This window comes from Schistocerca piceifrons, chromosome 5, assembly GCF_021461385.2.
Source record: "Schistocerca piceifrons isolate TAMUIC-IGC-003096 chromosome 5, iqSchPice1.1, whole genome shotgun sequence".
Taxonomy (NCBI): Eukaryota; Metazoa; Arthropoda; class Insecta; order Orthoptera; family Acrididae; genus Schistocerca; species Schistocerca piceifrons.
The window spans coordinates 22,153,429-22,179,488 of record NC_060142.1 but is presented as its reverse complement, the minus strand read 5'-3'; the positions used below and the strand labels follow the sequence as shown (position 1 = coordinate 22,179,488).

Below are 26,060 nucleotides of genomic sequence, written 5' to 3'. Positions count from 1 at the left end.
GATGAAAGGAGGAAACATAAAAATGCAGTAAATGATGCAGGCAGAAAAGAATATAAGCGTCTCAAAAATGACATCGACAGGAAGTGCAAAATGGCTAAGCAGGGATGGCTAGAGGACAAATGTGAGGATGTAGAGGCTTATCTCACTAGGGGTAAGATACATACTGCCTACAGGAAAATTAAAGAAACCTTTGGAGAAAAGAGAACCACTTGTATGAATATCAAGAGCTCGGATGGAAACCCAGTTCAAAGCAAAGAAGAGAAAGCAGAAAGAAGGAAGGAGTATATAGAGGGTCTATACGAGGGTGATGTACTTGAGGACAATATTATGGAAATGGAAGAGGATGTAGATGAAGATGAAATGGGAGATACGATACTGCGTGAAGAGTTTGACAGAGCACTGAAAGACCTGTGTCGAAACAAGGCCCCAGGAGTAGACAACACTTCATTAGAACCACTGAAGGCCTTGGGAGAGCCAGTCCTGACAAAACTCTACCATCTGGTGAGCAAGATGTATGAAATAGGTGAAATACCCTCAGACATCAAGAAGAATATAATAATTCCAATCCCAAAGAAAGCATGTGTTGACAGATGTGAAAATTACCGAACTATCAGTTTAATAAGTCACAGCTGCAAAATACTAACACGAATTCTTAACAGACGAATGGAAAAACTGGTAGAAGCCGACCTCGGGGAAGATCAGTTTGGATTCCGTAGAAATATTGGAACACGTGAGGCAATACTGACGTTACGACTTATCATAGAAGAAAGATTAAGGAAAGGCAAACCTACGTATCTAGCATTTGTAGACTTAGAGAAAGCTTTTGACAATGTTGACTGGAATACTCTCAAATTCTGAAGGTGGCAGTGGCAAAATACGGGGAGCGAAAGGCTATTTACAATTTGTACAGAAACCAGATGGCAGTTATAAGTGTCGAGGGGCATGAAAGGGAAGCAGTGGTTGGGAAGGGAGTGAGATAGGTTTGTAGCCTCTCCCCAATGTTATTCAATGTGTATATTGAGCAAGCAGTAAAGGAAACAAAAGAAAAATTCGGAGTAGGTATTAAAATCTATGGAGAAGAAATAAAAACTTTGAGGTTCGCCGATGACATTGTAATTCTGTCAGAGACAGTAAAGGACTTGGAAGAGCAGTTGAACGGAATGGAGGGTGTCTTGAAAGGAGGACATAAGATGAACATCAACAAAAGCAAAACGAGGATAATGGAATATAGTAGAATTAAGTCTGGTGATGCTGAGGGAATTAGATTAGGAAATGAGACACTTAAAGTAGTAAAGGAGTTTTGCTATTTGGGGAGCAAAATAACTGATGATGGTGGAAGTAGAGAAGATATAAAAGTGTAGACTGGCAATGGCAAGAAAGCATTTCTGCAGAAGAGAAATTTATTAACATCGAGTATAGATTTAGGTGTTAGGAAGTCGTTTCTGAAAGTATTTGTATGGAGTGTATCCATGTATGGAAGTGAAACATGGACGATAAATAGTTTGGACAAGAAGAGAATAGAAGCTTTCGAAACGTGGTGCTACAGAAGAATGCTGAAGATTAGATGCGTAGATCACATAACTAATGATGAAGTATTGAACAGAATGGGGGAGATGAGACCTTGACGAAAAGAAGGGACCTGTTAGTAGGACATGTTCTGAGGCATCAGGGGATCACAAATTTAGCATTGGAGGGCAGCGTGGAGGGCAAAAATCGTAGAGGGAGACCAAGAGATGAATACACTAAGCAGATTCAGAAGGATGTAGGTTGCAGGAAGTTCTGGTAGATGAAAAAGCTTGCACAGGATAGGGTAGCATGGAGAGCTGCATCAAACCATACTCAGGACTGAAGACCACAACAACAACAACAAAAACAATGTAGAATGCACTCCGTAGAAAGCAGTACGTAGATGATGCACGAAGACGTTGTCTCGGAATTCGACCAATAGCGTGGTAGAAAAATCTCTCCGATGTGTCGTAAGGCCGTCACATTGAACGGAGATTATGTTAAAAAATAGGGTTTTGTAGCCAAAAGGGTGGGGAATAATAGGGTGTATTGGGACCCTGCATAAAACTAACCTAATTTCAGATGAAAATGTCTTGCATTACTTATTGAACGTGTCTCGTGAAATGTAAAGGTCATTTACTATAACTGACCATGTGCTATCAGACATCGTCGTGTGATGTACTATCGGGTGAGAGTTCAGTTCACAGCTGGTACTGACTGAGGGAAATGTGACTGGAAAACGGTACGTCATGGTGATGTGCGTCTTTATCCGTTACTTCTTATAGCACAGTACCATGGTGCTGGTTTACAAATCCAGAATGCTCTTGGACGCGCGACACGTATCTCTATGAAATGTCTATGTGGTTTTGAGGAAGACTCGTGGCCAGAAAGACCCCATATCTGTACCCGATAAAACTTGCGTGTGGTGGGTTTGGACGTCAACTGCGTTCCAGTGGCAGCATCGTGGACATAATTGACCAGTTACAGTGTTTATGAGCCTGCTTGCGGAGAGGAGTCAACCGATTTACAGCCGGATTCAGAGGGTGCAATGCCATGCTGATAAGTAGAATCATACAGCCAAGTATTTTTGTAGATTTGACTCCATTTTGTAATCGCTGAAATAAAAGTACATAGCCTGCCCTCTCCACCCTTGAAATTTCGTTTCGTTGCCTCGTCCTTTCCCAGTTACTTGACTTTCGGTGTCATTCAGCGTATTTCAGGTGAGTATTATACGCTACTGCCAATTTCTATTTTGTATTGTATTTCTTTTGACCATCGTCAGTTACTTCGCTCTCAAATGAGAAAAAAAAAGAAAATTCATCTAGTACTATATTTCATTTCCTAATCTAATATCTGCTCTGTTATGTCACAAAATTTAGCTGCACTTATTTCCGTAGTGTTGCATCTGTTGATGTTAATATCGTAGGCTCTTTCGAGGGCACTGGCTCTCCAAGTCCTGTGCTGCCTGTGACAGAATTACAGTATCGTCGGGATACGTCGAAGTTTTTATTTCTTCCCCTAAAGTTTCGCTCTCCAGATTTCCCCTTAGCTTCGTCATTTCTTGCTCTTTGTACGGATTAAACAACACGGTGATTGACTGAACCCATATCCAGTTCTCTACTTCTGCTTCCCTTTTATATGCTACGGCTCTTAAAACGGCAGTCTGCTTTCTCTTGTAGATAGCCTCTGAGTCTCTGTTTTTTGTTCCTGGTAACTTCAGGGGTTGAGTTCGACACTAACCTCAATTGCCTGAGCACACAGAACTGAAGATGTCTCATTTTCCTTCTACGTCTACATGGATACTCTGCAAATCACATTCAAGTGCCTGGCGGAGGGTTCATCGAACCACCTCCACAATTCTCTATTATTCCAATCTCGCATAGCGCGCGGAAAGAATGAACACCTATACCTTTCCGTACGAGCTCTGATTTCCCTTATTCTATCGTGGTGATCGTTCCTCCTTATGTAGGTCGGTGTCAACAAAATATTTACGCATTCGGAGGAGAAAGTTGGTGATTGGAATTTCGTGAGAAGTTTCCGTCACAACGAAAAACGCCTTTCTTTTAATGATGTCCAGCCCACATCCTGTATCATTACTGTGACAATCTTTCCGATATTTCGCGATAATACAAAACGTGCTGCCTTTCTTTGAACTTTTTCGATGTACCCCGTCAGTCCTATCTGGTAAGGATCCCACACCGCGCAGCAGTATTCTAAAAGAGGACGGACAAGCGTAGTGTAGGCAGTCTCCTTAGTAGGTCTGTTACATTTTCTAAGTGTCCTACCAATAAAATGTAGTCTCTGGTTAGCCTTCCCCACAACATTTTCTATGCGTTCCTTCCAATTTAAGTTGTTCGTAATTGTAATACCTAGGTATTTAGTTGAATTTACTGCTTTTAGATTAGACTGATTTATCGTGTAACCGAAGTTAAACGAGTTCCTTTTAGCACTCATGTGGATGACCTCACACGTTCCTCCGCTCCTCTAACTACGCGGACAGAAGAACCTGTTCCCGGGTCTGACAAGCGCCACCGGTCGTGGTCGCCCAGATAGCGGCAGCCCCGCCGCCGCCGATCGCGCCCACTGTGCAGACAGGGGGCCCCTCACTGCCTCACTCCGCCGGCTCCCGCCGCCCACGAGCCTGCACCCGCTGTCAACTCACCGTGAGTACTGCGTTCCAAGTCCTTCCCCGTCACCTCCAGTCACTTGTTACTGCTTCAACTAGTTATGGGACTTTTATAGAGTCCCAGACAGGTTTACTTGAGGTTCCACTACACTGCTCAGGTATACGATTAATACGACGTCACTTCTTGGAATTACGCTGCAGTGTCTGCGTAGCACCCCTAATAGCGCAGTTATCCTTATCTGAGAGTGCTGAAATCGCAGCGTGAATATCCGCACACCACTCTGTAATGCGGGAGGGACCACTACACGTCACGAGAGGCGAACCCGCCAGTATTAAACGAGGCGGGCAGTACTGGGTTGTTAGTGGTGCAATTGCAGCGCCAGAACGGGTCTGTCAAGAGATCTTATCGACTTCAAATGTGGACTAGGAATTCGGTGTCAGGCGAGTAACAGCTCCATCAGGGGCATCTCAACTTTTCTAAAGCTACCAAAGTCCACTCTTGCTGATACTATTCTGAACTGGAAAAGCGATGGGATAACCACCGTTCTACCACTACTAGGCAGATCTCATGTACCGATGAGCAGGAACCGTAGAGGAAAGAGGAGGCTGGCTAAAAAGAAATCTCATGAAATCAAGAGAAAGATAATGTACATTCTTCTGGGCCTCCACCATGAAATTTGTAGCTGGTGACTTTATACATGTATGAATCCAAGTCCGCTGCTTCAGTTGTATTTCTTTATTCCAATTGGCCTATTCTGTCTACAACTACCACCGTCAGTATATAGAATTGTATCATTAGCCCCTTCACATTTTTTAGTGACGTGTTATGGCTAAGTACTGTGTGTATACGTTCCCTTACATCTAATTATTCTGGACTCCCATTTCCCATCGGTAGGCGTTGTCGCTTGTTAAATTGCTGTCTATGATTTGGTAATCTATGTTTTTGACAATTTGTTGGTCCTTTTTCACTTCAATGGATGCTGTCGAAGGTACTTTAGTCTATAATTATATGTTAACAAATTCCTGACAGCATATTTGACAGCTGAACAAGCGATGATATAGGTTTACAGACTTGCTTTGTACAGGCAATGAAGTAAGTTGGTTAATCGTGTAATTTTTGCTGCTAAATTTGTCTTTGACTGTGAAATGTCCATGTTTATCCTACTTTAAGGTTTCACTAAAATATTCAACATATTTGTTACTTCTAAAATTTGTTTCTCCGATTAGTACAGTTTTTGGTTACTTAATGGTGGGCATATATATCACCATTTCTTCAAGAACGTTCACCATTAATCCCTTCGGCATTACGTCGAGGATTTTCGTCGCTTGTCCTATGCGTTCTGCTTTGTGTCTCTCAGTCTTTAAGTTGCAGGGAAAAATGGAAACTTTAATCTAATGATCCCTCGTTCGCTCTCGACGTCTAATGTCAAAACTTCGTACATTATTTTTTACTAATTTTACATTTGATTTCATATATGTGTGGTTGTTACGAACTGCTAACAGCGTTCTCACTGAGTGGTTCATTGTTATTTATCACTGGTTTAGTGAGCGAATTTTGCTGTTGTATTGTTTAGTAATGCATTTAATATATTAGATATGTTTTCTACATATATCTTTGATATGTACGAGGCTTTACGTTTCATTCGTGATTCTCTTAAAAATGATATGTCCTTATGGATTTCGTTGTGTGTGGTTTAGTCTGTTTTCATAGACTTGAGCTACTATGTTTGGTTTGTTCGGCTACACATTGGAGTATGGAAATTTCTTTCTGTATGGTTGATTTTTATGGCGGTAAATTGATCATTCTATTTTTATTGTGTGGAAATATGCATATCTGTGCGCTTTAGGATGAGAGGATTTTAGATTGGTAATGTTACCTCGCAAGGTGGTTTCCTGAAAATTTCAGATTTTTATATATTGTAGTTGTTGCTAACTGCCAGGTCTAGAACGTTTACTGACTTATTTTTTTAAGATTCCGTTATAAAAATCCTTTTTGATAAGTAGTTGATTTTTCTTCTGAGGTATAGAGCAAAATCACGAACGCATCAAGAGATCAAAGACAAACTCAACCACAAAATTGACATAAACCAAGAATTGTATAATAGTCAACACATCAGTCACAGGGAATAAACTATACATAATAAACCAGAACGGATACGTCAAAGAAGTAAATGACTTTTTCACAGCTAACAACATCAGAGAAATATCAAGGTATTCAACTATCAAAAATTCAGCACGAACTAAGAGAATTATAAAACATTTTGAGAGATTACTCACTGATTACAATAGGGAAAGATACATTGTCAGGAACCCTAGAGCACTTAAATTAAATGGCCAGCCCAAAATACACAAAACACGTATCCCAATACACCGACTTGTTAGTTGCAGTGTTAACCCAGTAATCTCATCACTAAAAAACTAAATAATCTACTTACAGAATTATACACATATTAAACACAAATTTACAACAAAAAACTCACAAACATAGCCAAGCAAAATTAAAGATATATGAATTCCATGAAACGAAAAATACATATCGTTAGACATGATGAGTCTGTACACTAACATATTTGCCCAAGTTCTTATATTAACTACAGAAAATAACCTACCCTAATATAGAAAAAATATCTATTACAATTGCTCAGAAAGTCACAGAATTACTGAAATTCGTTCTAACACTAAACCAGTTCGAATTCGACAGTAACGTTTGTACACATAATGATATAGTAGCTATGGGATATAGCATTGCCCTTGCAATAGCAGACATCTTCTTAAATACCTTACATGAACGATTTTAAATGCCACAAAACCGCTAGTAAAAGAAATACACAAAACGCTAAATCAGTTACATCCAAAAATGAAATGTACAATGGAATATGACATTAGCAAATCAATAAACTTTCTCGAACTGTCGATAAGCAACATCAACAACATTCGCAAATTTGAAATGTAATGGAAACCCACAACAACATATAACATTTCCACTGATAATTCTGTCATCCTAAATCATATAAATATGAATATTTTCACACAGTAATTAATAGGGTGATCAATTCACCGTCAGAACAGTCAGAAATACATAAAGAAATTGCAGTACTCCAATATCTAGCCCAACATAATTATTTCATCCCACAAATGGTACTTTAGCTCTATCAGAAGCACACTAAAATCACACTCAACGAACACCATAAGTTCATAAAATTTGTAGGAGGACCACCAACGAAATATAAAACCCCATTCATAGTGATGGTGTATCTAGGAATTTAATAAATGGAATGCATCACTGAAAAATACAACAGCAAAATTCGCTTACCAAATGAGGGATAAACTGAAACAAATCCAGTCAGTTCACACCAACCCAGACATATACAGGGGGTGTCACCTAACTGTGCCACCTCAAACATCTCTGGAACAACAAAGATATTCAAAAACGATTTTCACCAACATGAACGTACGGCAGGAGCTTAGGAAACCAAATACCATATGAAATTTTAAAATGTTAACAAACTCTATTTTCAATAGAAACATGTGTATTTTGAAATGGAGACCTCCATATTATTTCGTATGAAAACAACAACATGATATTTTTTTAAAAGAAATGCCGTAGGTTGCATCGCAATACGTCAATTACATCCTGAGAAATTGCAAAGAGAAGTTGACTCTTGAAATAAATGAAGCGCACAGCTAGCGCACGTCCTGAGACTCAACCGTGCATCTCACTCTACCTGTGTCAGGGGCTCACATAATGAGAAGTTTTGCACAATTCACAAAGATAAACAAGTAACACGTCCAACGCAGAGTTACGCTTTTCAAATTGTAAATGTATGTTTATTCTAGAGAAATGACAACTAGAGCTACAATTAGAGAATTCACTTTGCTAAACACATTAATAGTGGCCTGAAGCCCACAGGAACTGTATTGTAGTGCAAAAATCTTGACCAAGGAAACCGTGTCACTTCAACATGTGTTCAAATTGCCCTCCGTTTGCATCAGTACACGTTTGCAGACGGGTAACCAGAAAGTGTTGCATAGATAGTAGAGTTTCTATTGCCGCACATGACGCAGTAATACGGCGTTGCATATCTTCTACTGTCGTTGGTTTTTTTTATACACTCTGTCTCTCACTGCTCCCAGAAAAAGAAGTCTGATGGCGTCGAGTCGGGGGACCGTGCTGGCCATCGCACAGTACCTCCCACCCCATCCACCTATTTGGAAATGTCGCATCTAGAACGTCTCTGGCAACTTTTGCATTGTGTGTGGGACATCCATCATCTTGGAACCACGTTGATAGACGAGTTTCCAGTGCTAGATGTTCCATGAAGTGCGCTAATGTGTGTTGAAGAAATGATGGATATCGCTGTCCATTCAATGTTCCACGGTAAAAACAGGGACCTACAATGCAGTTAGCAATGGTACCGCACCAAACATTGACACTCCACTGTCGTTGGTGAGCAACTTGGCGAATCCTGTGGGGATTTTGCACGGACCAGTAATGCATGTTCCGCAGATTCACGTTACCATGATTTGTAGATGAAGCCTCGTTCGCAAACAAAGTATTGCTTAGGAATACTGGATTACCTTGCAACTGCTGAAGTGCAAAACGACAGAATGCAATGCGGGATTCAAAGTCATTCCCTTACAATTCTTGGTGCAGTGAGATATGGAACGAATGAAACCGATCCCGACGCAAGATTCTGCTCACACTACTGTGTCTTATTCCTACACCTCTTGCAATTTCTTGTACAAACCCCTGAGGATTGTGTGCAACAGCAGCCAGAACAGCAATTTCGTTTCCATTGCCAATCGCTGGAGCTGTACGTCGACGTCTTGTGGGAGCCCAGCTTCCTATTTCCGTGAGTGTCTTGCAGATGTTGCCAATGGTTCGACGTGACGGACACCACCGATCTGGGTAGCTTCCAGCATACAGTGTCACAGCTGTGGTTGCATTTCTGTGACATTCGCCATCAATTAATTTAATATCTAGTTTTTCTTCATTAATGAAGGCCAGCATATCGACTAGACGACGGCAAATGTAACAAGCCACAAGAAAACAGGTTTTGATGTGGCAACGTATGTGAATTACGTTACAGTATCAGAGCAGTTCAGCAGACCAGATTAGGAGACACTTGTACACTGAAAGTAGAGCATGCCGTGCTGATATTGGTATCTTTATGGCAGGATAAAGGCGCCGTGCAGGCAACCCCTGCTCTGAGCATAGTACTACATGTGATGCATTACGTCAAAAACTGTAGTGCCGTTGCTATCCTTTAGAAGCCACATATTTCAGAACTTATGAGGTTTAGAAAAGTGAAACCAAGTGTGTTACCACCAATTGTACCTCTAGTTGTCATTTCTCAACAATAAACATCATGCGCAGGACATCCATTATTTTGATGCTGCAATATTTGATACATTATAAGAGGTAGACCGGTTCAAGTAAGGTACAGCTCAAGGTGGGGCTGAACTATCGCCCTTTAGGAGTGCCATCAATGAAATATGGGCCATTGATGTGTTGTCATACAATACTACACCATACATTAACACTCCACTGACGTCGTACGTCAATCACATCACGATTACCGGCAGCGTGAGGGGCACGCTTGAATCTCAGGACGTGCGCTAGCTGTGTGCTTCATTTATTTTAAGCGTCAATTTCGCTTCGCAGTCTCTCGGGATGTATTTGACGTATTGCGATGCAACCAACGCCATTATTTTTGCGATTTTTCATACTATTGATTGCATACTAAATAATCGGGGGCGTCTATTTAAAAATACACAAGTTTGTGTTAGAAATACTATCTCTTTACGTTTTGAAATTTCGCATAGTATTTCGTTTCCTAAGCCCCGCCCGTACCTTCATGCTGGTCAAAACTGTTTTTGAATATCTATTGTTGTTTCAGAGATATTTGAGGTGACAGAGTTAGGTGATACACACCCTGTATATAGAATTGAACGTAAAACTTGTAAAAAAATGCTACATAGGTCAAACAGAACGATATTTTGACATTTGTTGTCGAGAGGGCACTAGCGATTACGAGAGTAATGGTTTCACTTTTTCCTTATACTTAGAGGCTGAGAACCACAAAGCAGAAGTTACATAAAAGCGATGAAAATCTTCTACATAATACCGAAGGGTTTAGGGATGAAAGTTCTTGAAGAAATGGAAATATATATATGGACACATTTAAGGAAGCAAACAACATATCATAAACAGATTTTAAACACAAAAAGTATATAGAAAATTTTATTAACCCTTTATTGCCTATATAAAGTAAGTTTCTAAATCTTACTTAATGTATAAGTGTAAGGTAAAGTAACTTTCACAGGATCTTATGATGTGATAAGGGACCAACAAACTGTCACGAACATAGATCACCAAATCATAGACAGCAGTTTAAGAAGCGACAGTGATATGAGGTCAAGAATAGCTAGACGCAAGTACAACAACACCATGTAGCCATGACAAGTAACTACAAAAAATTCAGCAAATAGTGATAAAATTCAGCGTGTTATTCACAGACACCTTGACAATGGCAGATGTAGCCGAAATAGGTCTGTCGCAATAAATTGATGGAACACAGTGAAACATGCGGATTTAGGGTACTTGGGTTGATATAGACATATACGTCAGCAGAAGGAATCACTCGTAAGTCTCAAGGCAGCAGCCAGCACTGTGACAGGGAACTTCTACTGACCTAGCCCGGTTCACGCCGACGTCGCCACCCGTCTGATGACCCGAGAAAGCCTGCATCTTGCAAAATGGAAAGTGTGTTACTCCATTAGCTTCCTCACAACAACGACCAACAAAGTTTTATGCAGCTATAACTTAGTTAATATGCAGAGATTTTCTCCAGAAAATACATACTGAACGCTCTAAATATCTACAACGACTTACATGACTAAACGCTGAAGGTAAATTATGCCCAGCTTTACGAACATTTATTTAAAAAAGGATTTTGACATTTGAAACGAATCTGGAACGTCCAGTCCAACTACAAATAATGTCATTTTCAAAACAGGAAATCGATTGTGCGTAGCGTCGTCGAAATTTTCTGAGGACGACAATTTAGATGTTATTTATGTTGAAATATGTCATTATAATATTTTACGTTTTAAGAATTGTTTTACGATTTTCAGAATGAATATACTATGTTCTCTTCTTCATGTTATGCTTTAAATTTAGGTGCAGTAAAATGGAATAAATCTATCTTTAAGACTCGTCAAAATATCTGTAAAGGATAAATCCACATGTTACGGCTTTATGTTACAAAAGGTTCATTCACGGAACGTGTCTATTATAAATACTGGGCCGATTCCTAATTTTGTGACGTTTCAACTAGCGACAGATACACTGTCACTATCGATAGCTAAAATGTGGCTGACTGCAAGATGTACGGAGCCATAAACAAGAAAAGCTGGTAAAAATTGAAGAGGGTAGGTACGTGACGAGCGATTAGAGGCGAGATGACCGGGGTTCTCCCTTTCTTTGCAGAAGAATAAAGGGAGACCTACGCTAGTCTACGGAAAGGAGGTTCAGTTGACATAGGTTGCATTAGCTGTGATGAAGTGAAGATACCAAAGTTGCATCAAAGCAGTCGATGGTCTGAGTTCCACAACAATATGGAAAGTACAAAACAATTGAGGAGAGTTGTACTCCACTGCTTCAATGTTCCTGAAAAAAATCATTGAATTTCGTCGAAAACGGCATTATTGTCTACGTCATTCGTCGAAACTAGTTCCAGTCAGATGATCAGCTTCAATTGACGAATTTTTCTCTAGGGGTGAAGCTTACAAGGTGAAATCTCTCCACTAATATTTTATAATTTTTCGTCCAAAGTTTTTGCCTTCTAACCTTCGCTGCTAAAGCAGAACATCGTGTACTGAAGATAATAGGTGACTGAGACCGGATTCGACAAATGAAGAAGAGGGTACAGCACCTTTTGGCGCAATACAGTGAAGTTTTTTTTAAAACTGGTAATCTGTTTGAGAACTGTCTTTGCAAAGGTATGGGATGTACCGAACTGAAGACATTACAACTCTTTAGGTGGTGGTTTGGCTTACATTTTTGAACATATTGTGTATCACACTCATGTCACTGATTTTCTTTAACAATGTCAGTATAGGAAACGATGTGAACGCTTGTCGGGGGCGTTTATCTACCTCATATACCACATTCTCTTTCGTTGGTTGTATGCTTCGCGGGCCTAAATTTACATAGTACGAATAATTCTTTCGTTCTTAAACGTCCATCGATAGCAGAAAATGTTTTGACGTTTGAGAGACCTATATCTGGGTATCTCTCCCTGCTGATATCTCATTTCACTGTTCTCTCGTAGACCGTATATCACGGGTACGTAACGCCCTTCTTTCCGTTTTCGACGTGCGCAGTCCTCGAAGCGTCACGAAGATAACGAGTTGCGTTGTTTACGGTCTCATATCTCACTACAGGTCAGCAAGCACATTTCTTAATGAGCAATAGGTCGCCTTCGCCAGGCGTCAGCTGAGATAGAGTGGGAACGAAGTTTCCGTAATTGCAGCACCAACAGTCTGCCACTTTTGCTACTCAGAACTTCTTACATTTAGCGATCAGTATTCGCACACTCCATTTTTATTTGTTTTATGCACATCTACGAAACAGTCATTGTAAATGTGAGTTAAAAATGCAGAATTCATGGAAGGTCAATTTACTTATAAACTTTTCTAGGTCAGGCGTACATAGAAGTTCATATAACTCTGAATATAAAATTAGGACATTGGTGTATGCATAACAATAATAGTTATTTTTTAACGTTAATGACAAAATATGAAAACTTTTGCTTTTATAATCTTCAGTCCAAAGACTCTGGCCTACCATGTGCAATTCTGTTCATTTTTCTGTAAGTACTGCAACCTACATCCATTTCTAACCCTCTGTGCTCCCATAGGTTACCAGATTGACGATCCTTCATGCCCTAGGATGTGTGTTATCGACTAAATTATTGATTTGATCCATTATAAATGGTTTTTGAAAGCCTGCGACTGTAGATACAATAGGTTTGTCTATAAATAAATAAATCTACTGCTACCAGTCACGACATTTTTTTTATTTTACTATTTGCACGACGCGTTTCGCGAAATAATTCCCATTTTCAAGTGCGTTTTTTTGATGTGTGTTAAGCCATTTCTTTTGATGTTGTCAGTGTGTGTGAGTCTGCTTCATTTTGTTGACTTTTACTGTAATACATAAGAAACGCGATTTTTAGTTGGGTATCAATTCTTTCTGTGAGGTTAGTGGCTAAAGTTTGAGAACAATTTGGTCCATTTGTGTAGAGTCTCACACACACTTAACATCACACACTACTTGTACACTTTACACATCGAAAATATCTTATATAAACAAAACAGTTACAAAGATCTTCTTACAGGTAGTTCACAGAGATAACATTATAGGTCTTCCACAGATTATGATATGCTTTTGTACAGAGGTTATTTATCTTAACAGTTTGGCTCATGAATTACTTATATTGATTTTACAATTGTGCTTATTTCTATGTTTTACTATTTTTATTTAAGTATATTATCGAAATATCTGAAGAAATTCACTGATTCACTTTCAAGTTTTTCATTTAATATTTTATCTTCATATTTTCTGTAATGTGAATATATCTCCAGTTCTTCAAGCAAATCCATTTTATGTCGTTTATTTAGTCAGTGGAGTACTTTGACATTTTGCTCTATTTTTCCAAATGGGTGTCCTGTATTATGTATGTGTGTTGCTATTGCTGATGTAGTGTGTTTGTTGTGTGTGTATGCTCTAATGTGCTCTGTGTACCTGGCGTTGATATTTCGATCTGTTTGTCCTACTTAGAACATGGAGCATTCCTGGCATGTTACCTTGTATATTCCAGAGTCTGAATATGGATCATGATTACACTTTATATTATGTATTAGTTTTTGGTGTAGTTTATTGGATGTAGAAAACCCAATTTTTACTCTGTGATTTTTGAAAATATTTGCAATCTTCTGTGATACATTGCCTATGTATGGAATGCTAGATACATATTTGTTTTTCTCTTTTTCTTCTGTGGTGCAGTTTGTACCTGTCGTGTCACCGCCAGACACCACACTTGCTAGGTGGTAGCCTTTAAATCAGCCACGGTCCGTTAGTATACGTCGGACCCGCGTGTCGCCGCTATCAGTGATTGCAGACCAAGCGCAGCCACACGGCAGATCTAGAAAGACTCGCCCCAGTTGTACAACCAACTTTGCTAGCGATGGTTCACTGACAAAATACGTTCTCATTTGCCGAGACAATAGTTAGCATAGCCTTCAGCTACGTCATTTGCTACGACCTAGCAAGGCGCCATTATCAGTTGCTATTTATATTGTAAATAATGTACAGACAAGAGCTACGTTCAACATTAATGGATTAAAGTTAAGTATTCCACCATCTGCGTCCGTTTTTCTAAGTTCTAATTTCCTTGTCCTGTTCCAGACCTCACGCCAGCCTGCGTGAGCTTAAATGCGTGCCTTTCAGCTTCCTCTAACATTAGTGGGTTGGCTCTCCTGCCAATCCACAACAGTAGCTGGGTTTCTCTTCACTTTGTCTAAGATTGTGTCAACCATGGAACCATTGTAACCATTGGCAACTGCAATCTTCTTCACTGTGTTTATTTCTTGTTGCATATTTTCCTGGTTCAATGGTATTTTTGCTGCCCTATGCAGCATTGACCTGTATACTGGCTGTTTATGGATATTTGGGTGACATGAGGTTGCAGGGATTGTGGTGTCAGTCATTGTGTTTTTCCTATAAATATTGAATGCGCATATGTTGTTGTGTCTTGTAATATTTAGGTCCAGAAAGTTGATACTTTTATTTTGCTCATGTTCCACTGTAAATTTGATTTTCTCATTTAGATTATTGAAATGATTAAGAATGTCTGTGATGTCTTTGATATCTCCTTTCACTAACAGTAGTATGTCAACTACATATCTCGTATAAAATTCTATTTTCTTTAGGCAAGGTTCTTGGCTGTCAAATAATTTTTGTTCTAAGTGATTTATGTATATGTCAGCTATGGTACCGGATATACATGATCCCATTGCTAGTCCATCTGGTTGCTTATAAATGTTGTCATTAAAGGTAAAGTAGTTGTAACTTAGAGTTAGCTGAAGCAGTTCCATAAATTCGACAATCTCTGTGTATGAAAGTTTCTTGTGTTGCATAAGGTTCTTTTGTATTACTGTTAGAGCTTCTTGTATAGGTATGTTTGAATAAAGGTTGGTGATGTCAAGTGATATAAACTGTGCATCTTGGGGGAGCTTTCTGGTTCTTAGTTCTTTGGCTAGAATCATGCTGTTTTTTTATGGAATATGTTGTTTCATGTGTATAATTTTTCACCAGTATGTTATTCAGTTTTTGTGACAGTTTGTATGCTGGGCTGTTTATAGAGTTGACCACAGGACATATCGGGTTTCCATTTTTGTGTATTTTTGGCTGTGCTCTTAGGTGTGGTGCGTTTGGATTCATACATGTAAGGTATTTCTTTTCAGTTTCTGTCAACAGGAAATGTGTGTTCTTTAATTGTTCCTTAATTTTACTTTGGAATTGTTTGGTTGGGTCTTTTTCAATGTGCTGAATGTTATTAGCAGCAAAAAATTCATTTGTTTAGTCTATATATTCTTTTTCTTTCATCACAAGTAATGTATTACTTTTGTCTGACTTTAGAACTATGGATTGGTGGTTTTTCAGTTTATTATTTATAGATTTTAAAGTTTTTGTATCATTTATTGTATTTTTAGATGTAAACTTATCTTTATTCATTTCTTTCTCAAGAAGCTTGCTTACTTTGTTACCTATTGCTGCTTTTGTATTTGGATTTAATTTTGCAGCATCTGCTGCACTTTTAGTTGCAGCTATAACCTGTTTCAGTGTATCGTTGTTGAGGTTAGGTTTTACGTTGTATTTCAGTCCTTTTTGGAGTAGATCGTTTCCTCTTTGGTTGAACTTTATGTCAGTGTTGTTCACCACTCGCTGTAAAATGTGTGTTTGATTTTGACAGCATACAGGTCAATGCTGCATAAGGCAACAAAAATACCATGGAACCATGGAAATATGCAACAAGAAATAAACATAGTGAAGAAGATTGCAGTTGCCAATGGTTACAATGCTTCCATGGTTGACACATTCTTAGACAAAGTGAAGAGTAACCCAGGTACAAACTGCACCACAGAAGAAAAAGAGAAAAACAAATATATATCTAGCATTCCATACATAGGCAATGTATCACGGAAGATTGCAAACATTTTCGAAAATCACAGAGTAAAAATTGGGGTTTCTACATCCAATAAACTACACCAAAACTAATACATAATATAAAGTGTAATCATGACCCATATTCAGACTCTGGAATATACAAGGTAACATGCCAGGAATGCTCCATGTTCTAAGTAGGACAAACAGATCGAAATATCAACGCCAGGTACAGAGAGCACATTAGAGCATACACACACACCATACACACTACATCAGCAATAGCAACACAGATACATAATACAGGACACCCCTTTGGAAAAATAGAGCAAAATGTCAAAGTACTCCACCGACTAGATAAAGGACATAAAATGGATTTGCTTGAAGAACTGGAGATATATTCACATTACAGAAAATATGAAGATAAAACATTAAATGAAAAACTTGAAAGTGAATCAGTGAATTTCTTCAGATATTTCGATAATATACTTAAATAAAAATAGTAAAACATAGAAATAAGCACAATTGTAAAATCAATATAAGTAATTCATGAGCCAAACTGTTAAGATAAATAACCTCTGTACAAAAGCATATCATAATCTGTGGAAGACCTATAATGTTACCTCTGTGAACTACCTGTAAGAAGATCTTTGTAATTGTTTTGTTTATATACGATATTTTCGATGTGTAAAGTGTACAAGTTGTGTGTGATGTTTAGTGTGTGTGTGAGACTCTACACAAATGGACCATTAGAAAACTGTAAGTACAAATTGTTCTCAAACTTTAGCCACTAACCTCCCACAAAGAATTGATACCCAACTAAAAATCGCGTTTCTTATGTATTACAGTAAAAGTCAACAAAATGAAGCAGACTCACACACACTGACAACATCAAAAGAAATGGCTTAACACACATCAACAAAACGCACTTGAAAACGGGAATTATTTCTCGAAACGCGTCGTGCGAATAGTAAAGTAAAGAAAAATCGTGACTGGTAGCAGAAGATTTATTTATTTATAAACAAACCTATTGACTAATTTATTTTGTTGTCCACATATTTCTTTTCTGCTAATTCGGTTCTGAGTCTCCTAATTAATTATTAGAGCTTCAGCACTCTTCTCCAGCACCTCATTTCAGAAGCTTCTATTGGTTTCTTTTCTGAACTGGTTTCCTAACACGTTCCACTTCCGTACAAGAGTATGCTCCTGACAAATTCTTCCAGAAAATACTTTCTAAAATTTAAATCTATTTTCAATGTTAAAGTAGTTTCTCTTTCTCAGAAACGCTTTTGTTCATATTATAAGCTTATATTTTGAATCCTGTATACTGTGACCATTATCACTTGTTTGCTGTCCTCTAAACACATGAGTGATTCATCCCCAAAGCTAATTCCCTAAGCATTAGCTGACTGTTTCACTTTTCTTGGTGACCATCTTCTAACCTCATTTCAAGAAACAATCCATCCCACTGAACTGCTATTTCACTTCTTTACCATGCCCGATAGAAATTGCCATCAAACCACAAAGTTTTTGTTACTTTTCCTTGTACTTCATTTCCCTTTCCAAAATGTCACGAGTTTAGTTTACCGCTTACTCAGTGTATGCACTCAATAACATCAGAGTAGGTTACAACCCAGTTCGACTCTTTTCTCAACTTCTGCCTCCCTTCCATATTCTTCTACGGCTGCAGGATGGTTTCTATGCAAATTGCGGGTAACCTTTTCTTCCCTGTGCTTTATCCCTGCTTCCTTCACAAATAACTCCAAAGAGTGTAGTTCAGTCAACATTGTCAAAAAATTTCCCTATATCTACAAATACAATGAACTTAAGTTTGTCTTTTGGGAAGCCACCTGTTAAGATACGTCGTAGCGTCAGTACTTACTCGCGTGTTCCTACATTTCTCCCGAATCCATAGTGATCTTCCCCATGGTCGATTTCTATTTATTTCGCCATTCTTCTGTAAACATTTTCTGTCTACTTGTGCAATAATAACTTATTAAACTGATAGCTGAGCAATATTCACAGCTATCAACTCCTTTTCTTGGGAATTTTTTTTATTACAAACTTCTTGATGTCCAAGGGTGTTTTGTGCGTCTCATATCTTGCACACGGGGCAGAATATTTCTGTCATGACTGGGTCTCCTAACGATCTTAATATTTCTGAGGGCATATCGTCTGGTCTAGAGGCGTTGTTTCTAAAATATAAGATAACTTATCTGTCATTCGCGTCTAATATAGAAAGATAATAGCTTTCACTTTCATCCATAGACAGAAAGTCGTTTGTTTTAAAGAGTCAGTTTGACCAACTGTTTATAGCTTACACTTTTGACCAAAGGGCTGATTTGTACCGGAGAGCAAATAAACATAAATCATGTAGTTATTTGATGTAAAATTACTTTGTTTTAACATTTAGCTTCTAGGTTTTAGAATGGTGGAGATTAGTGAAGCACTGGTTTGTAATCTCTTCTAGGTTGAGCATATTACAGTGTAAAACATCTATGTATGGCATCTCTGAAAATAAGCTGGCGCGTATTTGAACGTATAACGGTAAACTCTTTGGTGTTTGGTGTCAGTCCCATACATAAAGATATGTGAAATTGCCTGCTCTAAAAAGGATACACTGGGAAGGAATGAGCTTCGCATCGCAGGCTTTCTACATGAAAATGCAGAAGGGACTGGAGTTACAGATTCATAGGTACCGAACTCTGAGAATTAAGTTCTGCTTGCAGCTGTTACAGCCTACGGCCAGGGTTAGAAGCTTTGTGTCGTGGGATTAGGGGGCACATGGGCACAACTCTGGAGAGTGATCCTCCGTGCTGTTCCTATAACAGTCCGCGGAGCACCAACTGCTACTTGAGGACCCCAGTAAAGTAGTTTCTGGCGGACCATTTGCCAGGCATGACCCATGAGCGATATGTTAAGCGAACACGCTTGCCAGGGAAGTAGTTATATTTTGTAAGAGTGTCGGACGTATGTCTCCACATGACACCAGTAACTGTTCATCTGAAATACACTGTGCTAAATTACCTCAAGAGCTCCTCAGTCATAGATCGTCCGCACGTTTCGACTGCTGTTGACATTGCCCTCAATACGTAGGAGTCGAGGCAACATGTTGTACACCGGAGCACCTCCAACCAGCACAGTAATGCACTCGTTTGTTCTCTTATATTCTTCAGCAGTGCTGCCAGCAATATGACAGTCACCCTGGCAGCGTCTATACATATAATAGGAATTACATAGCGCCAATAACACGACTCGTCAAGTTCCCAGCATCATTGTCATCCACACAACTTGCAGCCACATGTTCAGCAATATTGCTGACAATGTTTACGGCAGTAAATTTCCGGGCCAGAAATGCTCACATGGGCCATGGTATGGCGTCGAACTAAGCGTAAATGAGGCAGCAGAAGTAAGTGAAGCTCCCTTGGATTTGTATTCCACAAGGAAGACCGTTAGCAACAAAAAGAGAACAAGTGCTTTGTGGATGGTTTGTCGTTTAAATAAGCGAATCACACCCGAAAATCTGGCTCGCGAATTAATGGTGGATACTTATTTTTTCACAGTTTTGAAAAATGATTTGGGGTGTTTCGTAAAATCAATACGTCCTACAAATCGGAAAGCCAATACCAATACGAAAAAATGTATACGAGTTAGAATCGAATAGGTGACAATCCTTCAGGGTATGGCTACTGGTGATTCATAGAGAAGTTTGGACTACCTCTTTACTATACTTTGTCACCTTTCGTTGGAAAGACTCAAGGTAATTTGAAACAATAATAATAACAATAACAAAGCGTTTATCTTATCTGACAGTGGGTGACCAGTACAGTGAGATAACTACAGATATCGTAAATTTGATGCATCTATCGCCCGCGTTTAGGACGCCATAAATAACTTGTACAAAAAACGAAATAGAGAGAGACAATTGGCACGTTGCTTCCCATGAACATGGAAACGCTCATGAAGCATCATTAGAGTGTTGAGAGCCTACGTAGAATACAGTTACCGCTTACTACTGCAGGTGTGCTACAATCGTAAGGGCGAGAAAGTCCTTTTACAGGTTGCAATATATATCTGTTCCACAGATATCGTGGTGGATCTGCACATCACATTTTTTGGAATTCATAGTTCTCTCTTCTCACCACTTCTACTTCCTCGTAGACGAGAAACAAGTCGAGTGCCGTCTTTCGAATTGGAGAGAATGTCTGACAAAAAAATGAAACATCTGAAATAGGTGGAGGAAATGAAAGGAAATGAAACGTGTTGGCCGGTCATCGGGGCTCAGTTCGGAGAGGGACTCATCGCTGGAGACAGTCCTACTCTAGTCCACGTGTTTCCAGGTCGAAGACATGACGGGAGGCGCCTCAGCAACGGTGGGGTGCCAGCCTTACTGTAGCCCGCCATACGGACCGACAACCATGAGTGTTGATCTGGCGTGCCATTTCTTCTCACAGCAGGACCCCTTTGATTGTCATCCACGGCACCCTTGCAACACAGCGGTCAACGATGTTCTAAGCCCCGTTTTCTTCTACTTCGTGTGCAAGCTGTCCCGAGCTTACATTTCAGCAAGGCGATTCCCGCAAGCACGTGGGGAGAGTCGCTACTGCTAGTCACCGTGCCTGCTAAACCCTGTCCTGACCAGCAAAGTCGCCGGCTGTCATCAGCTGAGAACGCTTGCAGCATTATGGCAGGTCCCTCCTAGCACCTCGATATTTTGACGATGTCACGTGCCAGTTGGACAGAATTGGTCACGACATACCCCAGGAGAGCATCCAGCAATACTATCAATCTGTGCCATCTCGAATAACTGCTTGCATAAGCTCCGAAGATGGACCAACGTGTTGTTGACTTGCGCAATTTGTGAAACTCTTCCTCTTTAATAAATCATCCAATAACTTCTTGCAAAATGGGCAAAGGCAGCCATCGTGTTGTTATCTTGCTCGATTTGTGAAGCTCTTTCTCTTGAATAAATCATTCGATTTTCCTGAAATTGTAATAATTTGTTTGTCTTTACGTGTACATCACATCTACCGATTTGCGTCCCATTTGCATAAGTCTTTCGTGGTGAGCTTTAGAGTGTATATCATTTCCTCATCGAATTCCCTCGGCATCGCCCGATTTTATTTAACTTGATACCATTACTCTTGTGATTCTTGAGTTTGTCCCGGCGTATTTGCTAATGAAAATATCCACGGGTGTACTGCCGGTCTACAGTGTCCCACGGGCACAATATTTCGACGATCATACATGTCGCCATCATCAGGTGAACTGACGGACTGAGCTCCTGTGAACGTGCCGGTACGGAGATCCGTACGCTATGGCTGCTCAGGGGGAACTGGGTTCGGTCGCGGCGGCGGCCCATTTAAATACGCTCCGCCCGCGGCGCGCTCACTCCGCCGTCCGCGCCCCGCGCCACGGTCGCGCGGTGGAGCAGATTGCGACGGCGTCTGAGATGACGTCGGTGTGATGGCTCTGTCCGCCGTGGAACTGTATTTCGGAAAAAATGGGTACTCAGAGTGGCAGATTCAACGTGCTCTCCGCCCAACCACTACAGCACAATCTGTGGAGGTGGGCGAAATCTCGAGGGAGGAGGTAGGCACTGCGTTTATTCCATATACAGGCGCACTCTCGGGGAAAATCGCCCGCATTTTGAAGAAACACCGGGTCGGAACTGTGTTTTGTCCTCCGAATAAAACTCGTGCACTGGCGGAGAGCGCTAACGATGAGGAAGGCCGGCGTGTACCAGATTCCGTGTCAATGTGGCAAGTCGTATATTGGTCAGACGATGCGTACCGTCGAGGAGCGATGCCGTGAACACCAGAGGCACACTCGACTGATGTATCCGAGCAAGTCGGCGGTCGCTGAACATTGTTTGTCGGAAAATCACGCTATGGAGTACGAACGCACGAGGATTCTGGTACAGACGTCGAGATACTGGGACAGCGTTGTTAGAGATGCCATCGAAATTCGCATCAATGACGACCTCATAAACCGTGACTGTGGCTTTAATCTTAGGAAGGCTTGGGAACCAGCGATTGGGTTAATCAAGAGTAAATCGAGCAAACGTACAGTTGTGACGACCACGGCGGACAGAGCCATCACACCGACGTCATATCAGACGCCGTCGCAATCTGTTCCACCGCGCGACCGTGGTGCGGGGCGCGGACGGCGAAGGGAGCGCGCCGCGGGCGGAGGGTATTTAAATCGGCCGCCGCCGCGACCGAACCCAGTTCCCTCTGAGCAGCCATAGCGTACGGATCTCCGTGCCGGCACATTCACAGGAGCTCAGTCCGTCAGTTCACCTGATGATGGCGACATGTGTGATCGCCGAGATATTGTGCCCGTTGGACACTTTAGACCACCAGTACACCCGTGGATATTTTGATTACCATTACTCTTGTTTTACTTTTGTTGGTGTTCGTCTTAGAAATTCTGTAAGATACTATACATTCCCTTAAACAACACTTACAAATCCTTTGACAGCTCGACTCAAACTGCAAAGTCATCACCAAATCCTAAACATTTTATTTCTTCTCCATGATCTTTAATTGTCTTTCAGAATTATTCTTTGGCTTCCTTTACTGCTTGTCAGTTTACAGACTGAATAATATCAGAGAGGGCCAGAAACCCTCTCTCATTTAGTTTTCAACTACTGTTTCTCTTTGATGCCCTTCAGATTTTTATAACAGCAGATGGGTTTCTGTAAAAGCTGTGGAAGGCCTTGCTCTTTATTACTCTCTATTCTCTATGTTACTAAATCTATGGCTGAGAGTGGACGTGTTACCACTGACGGCTGCATCACCCTCGTGGCTGTCCTTAAGCAAAAAAGGAACTAAGTGTCATTCTGCCATAGCGTTGTTGTAATCTCTTGGATAAAGTTCCCTTCTGCTCTCAATAACACTCGGATAAAGCCAATTGTCATTTCACTTCCCTTCTGATGTTGAGTTGTACAAAAAAGCTGCAGATCCTCTTATGGGAGTAACTGGAGAGTGACTTCCGACGGACGTCAGGTATCGTGAACCGCATGCACAACCTGTAAAGCACGATATGGTAGGGAGGACGGGGCCGGTAGGGGAGAGGCTACTAATTGCGATATCAAGCGACTGTGTTTTTCCCCATTATTCTTTTAACACGTCAAATACTCCCGTTCAGTTCTGAGACGGAGATGGGTGCATCGAGATCAGGTATAAGAAAGAGCCCTCTCTGCGCTGCGTGCTTCGGGAAGAGGTCCACGAGCTCATATTCTTACACGTTTGGTGAGCAGGTAGCCAGAGCACGCTACATACCGCTGAAGCTCGACCAACGTAACACGGACGCGGCTGTCCCTCCACATTGACAGGTACGTGTTGAGGTGCGTTCACATGGACCACAAACGTGTGCTCGCAGTATGGTTGTCACCAATGTTGCCGCAAAGTGGCTACAATTGACGGCAGCATTTCTGGGCAGTACTGTTGATAGTGTAGACTGTTGCAGGTGATCGCTCAGATATGGCCTTCGTGTTGCTGGTCTCGTCTGCCAAGGATGGAGAATTCACGAACGGCCGGGTGATATCTACCTCTGCCCCTTTATGTAAATGTTTCCCTCTGAGAGTCATGCTGGTTTCCTCTTTCTTACGCCGACAGTGCTGCAGTGCCAAGTCACATGATGTGAGTGATGAAACAACACTACACTGCCTGATAAAAAAAGAAAAGGATGCACAAGACATGATCGGATATACTTGCAACTTCTTACATTTACACATCTACGGCGGAATGTAAACGATTAGAATTAAAATAAACTTAGAGATGTAGAATGGGAGCGAGATTACATTAATGTTGTCCGTTTTTAGTATTGTCATCACATGTGGCAGGCTACATAATGAGTGTGAACTGTTCATTGAGGCGTCGTATTCTTGAGTGAGACAGAGTTATCAGCACCTGACAGTGTTTGAAAGGGACCTCATCGTTTGTCTGCATTTGGCCGGTTACCGGAATCGTGCAGTATCCAGATTTTTGGGGCATTCAAATGAGGTAATGGCCCGATGGCGGACTGCATCGGAACGTGACGCACGCAACCTGAACCATTTAATGGACTCAGTGCAAAGTTCTGGAGACTAGCAGCAGCTCAACGAGGAAATGACCGTCCCATGCATAAAATGGTTTAAATGGCTCTGAGCACTATGGGACTTAACATCTGAGGTCATCAGTCACCTAGAACTTAGAAGTACTTAAACCTAACCAAGGACATCACACACGTCCATGCCCGATGCAGGATTCGGAACTGAAGCGCCTAGAACCTCTCGTCGACTACCGCGGACGACTCCCATGCACAGACTGGCGTCAACAGTACAGCACAAACCTCTTCGTTTGGAGTGATGCCATGACCAAAAAGTGTAAACACGTGATGATTGGAACTGCATTGTGTTCACTTATGAATCGCTGTTCTGAAGTACCCAGAATGACTATCATCGGCGAGTATATTGGCGGCCTGCGCAGAAGTCCGATTATTCCAGCTTTTTGGGGAGGCGCAGCGGTGTTACTCCTGGCATCAAGGTGTGCAGAATCATTGGGTATGACTTCAGTTCGAGGCTTAGAGTGACTGCGAGAACTGTGACGGCAAAACGGCGCATCATGGGCATCCTGCTCCCTCATGTGGTAGCGCACACGCGACAATACCGAGGTGCCATTTTTCAACAGGTCAGTGCTCGTCCACACATCGCATGTGCCTCCAAGAACAGTCTGCATGATGTCCGAGTACTCCTGTGGCTGGGCAGATCCCCGATCTGTCCGCGAAAGAAAGTGTGCTGCAGCATCTCGCACTTCAACACCATGCTGGTGCCAATATCCAGAATATCAAGGACCAATTGTGTTCCAGGTCACCTCTGGAGGAGATGCAACGGCATTATGACATTCTTCCCACTGAGTCAGTACATGGATCGAGGGCAGAGGGGATGTAACTTTTTTTTCTCTTAGAGTCTATTGAAATTGGTAGATGGGGTTCGCTACTTGGGCTGCAAAATAATGATGACATCCAAAAGAGAGAGGCTATTAAATGTAGACTTGGAAGACAAGAATTTCTGAAAAAAAAGGAATTTGTTACTATCTAACTTAAATTTAAATGTTACGAAATCTTTCTTAAAGTATTTTGTCTGGAGTGTAGCCTTATAGGAAAGTGAGACGTGAAGGATAAAAAGTTCAAAGAAGAAGAGGGAGACTGTTGGATGACAGCTAGCACTTTTGAGTGGGTGTAGGTTGTGGTAGCTACAGAGAGGTGAACAGACTTGCACACTGTAGTGCAGCGCGAAGAATTGCATCGGACCAAAGACCACAATAGCAACGTGGGACTTATTTTTCTTTCTCAAGCCTTAACCGTACTGATATTCTTAAGAGAGTTACACCAGACTTGTTTTTGTTGAAGCGTCATCAGTAAATATCCCTTACATATTATGTTTCAACATATTATAATACAATAGGAAACAGAATTGCTTATGAACGTGGTACACAATCAACTAACACTGTGTAGGGCTCCTTTCTACACGTTTTATAAACAAGAGATTTTTCCCTCGTTGCTAACAGACTCTGTAGTAAAGAAAAACGTGGTGTGTGTGTGTGTGTGTGTGTGTGTGTGTGTGAGTGTGTTTGGATCTTATGGATGCCTAACCGCTAGGTCATCAGCGCCGTTACGGTTATGAAAACGAACGAATCTGGAGATGAACTA

At 40.8% G+C, this 26,060-nt stretch overlaps 1 protein-coding gene across 1 annotated transcript in view; it reads left to right on the top strand.

Moving 5' to 3' along the window:
• The first annotated feature begins 4,051 nt into the window (after positions 1-4,051).
• Positions 4,052-26,060, top strand: part of LOC124798671 (UDP-glucosyltransferase 2-like) — a 121,515-nt gene continuing 99,506 nt past the window's right edge. Inside the window, exon 1 of the mRNA XM_047262171.1 lies at positions 4,052-4,169. The gene's annotated coding sequence lies outside the window, so the exon portion shown is untranslated. The remainder of the gene's footprint in view (positions 4,170-26,060) is intronic.